This window comes from Tupaia chinensis, unplaced genomic scaffold (genome assembly GCF_000334495.1).
Source record: "Tupaia chinensis unplaced genomic scaffold, TupChi_1.0 Scaffold143064_1, whole genome shotgun sequence".
Lineage (NCBI taxonomy): Eukaryota > Metazoa > Chordata > Mammalia > Scandentia > Tupaiidae > Tupaia > Tupaia belangeri.
Window position 1 is genome coordinate 631,076 of NW_006202908.1, and position 1,829 is coordinate 632,904.

The following is a 1,829-nucleotide window of genomic DNA, read 5'->3' on the forward strand; positions in this document are numbered from 1 at the left end:
CCCAGTGAGTCTTCAGAGAAGTGGTTACCGTCTGTCCGCTGCTCAGCCGGTCCTTTGGGGTATTGTGATGAGTGCCCCCCACTTCCGGCCATCCGCATCCTGCAGGCTCCAGGCCCGTATTGCCGCCTTCTCTCTCCAGCTGGCGCCCCAGGTTGGTGCTGACCCCCTCTACTTCCGGTGACCTTCCCAAAGCCGCACAGCTCTCAGTAAGGACCCCGTTCTCCTTCTCCACAGGTGTCCCTCCCTGACCCTCCTCCAGCAAAACGCACCCATGCCCTCGCTCTGCACCCATTACTCAGCTGGTCTGCCTGCAGTGGCCGCTGGCCGGACCCTTGCCTTACCAGGTTATGAAGGCGAGCAGCACGTCCATTATTACTTTGCAGGTTCCAAACATATTCAGATGGGTCACTTTAAACAGCCTATTGCCACAGCGGCCCTGCGAAAGAGATGGAGGTGAGCACAGTACCTTCCAATATGTAAGTCTTAAAAGACCTTAGCAGACCGGGGCCCGCAGGTGGTGTGGTGGTGAAGGGCACTGGACTCCCACATGGTTGACTGCAGTCCAAGTCCTGGACTTAGCGGCTTGCTTTCTCTGCCCCTTTCTAGTCAAATTAAAGTAAATAAATAAAATAATTCTTTTAAAAAAAGACATTAGCAGATATTTTGCAAAGACTTTAAATTGACAAGAAAAAAAAAGGAACTTAAGGGCCAGCCGGGGGCATGTAGTTGAGGTGGCTGGATCCCACGTGGTTGACTGTCCGGTTTGAGTCCTGGTGGCTTCAATAACATGCCAAGTGCATGTGCATACAAATCCCAAGAGAATAGAGGAGAAGGGATGGTGGTGTCGTCCTCCTCCCGGTGGGTGCTTTCTCATGTCTTCTCTCTCGCTCCCTTTGTGTTTCACCCCAGTGAGTGCATGTTCCCTATTGCAAATTTAATAAAAATTAAAAAACAGCATAGAGATTACTTAAAAAAAAAAAAACTAGTTTCACTATTAGCAAAAGTAGAACACTGATATCTTGCCTATGAAATTAGAAAACGTTAAAGAGTGCTCCTCTCACTGTGCAGCAGCTGAGAGCAGTGGCACCCTAACTTTTCGTAGAAGGAAGAGCAAACTAGTGGCACCTCCGATGGCTGACTTGCCAACACATATTTAAAAAGAAAGCCATGAAACCACCCAGGGATTGCTCTCCAGGAACTTAGCCCGAGGAAATAAACAAAGTTATGTAGGGTGTTTTAACTATAACGATATTTGAAGTACAGCCATGCAATAAAATGCCCTGAAGAATTAAAAATGATAATGTGGAAGAATATGCAATATCATCCAAAGCTTTTTGATACAATAAGTAAAAAAGCTGATACAATGATACATACTGTCCGTGCCCCAGTGTATCACAGAGACACACATAGATATGGGTATCTTGCACCCACTAAGTGGCAAGGAAGGTTATTTCCAAGAGATGGCATTATGGGTGATTATTTTACTTACTTATTTATTTATTTTGGAAAGATTTTTGGAAAAGGGTCCATGTGCTTACCAGAGAGACAGAGAGAGAGAGACAGAAAGCAAGAAATCACCCTCCAGGGAGGATGGCCACACTGCAGGATATGGGGCAAGCACACACACATGCCCAGCAGATTCTTAAGCCATCGGGTCTGGGACTCAAGCTGTTGTGAGAGTCCAGCCACATAGCAATTACACAATCTTGGGACCAGCAGTTAGCGTAATGGCTATGTTGCTGGGACTCCCACGTAGTCGACCACGGTTCGAGGCGGACCTGGTGGCTTAAACTCACGCCAGGCATGAGTGCGTGCCTGCCCCAGATCCC

General features: G+C 47.6%; 1 long non-coding RNA gene across 4 annotated transcripts in view; it reads right to left on the reverse strand.

Annotated features, from left to right (window-relative positions):
* Positions 1–80: 80 nt before the first annotated feature.
* Positions 81–1,829, reverse strand: part of LOC102493101 (uncharacterized) — a 40,572-nt gene continuing 38,823 nt past the window's right edge. For all 4 annotated transcript variants that reach the window (XR_001369438.1, XR_001369437.1, XR_336751.2 and 1 more), the window contains exon 3: positions 81–436. This is a non-coding gene — a long non-coding RNA (uncharacterized LOC102493101). The remainder of the gene's footprint in view (positions 437–1,829) is intronic.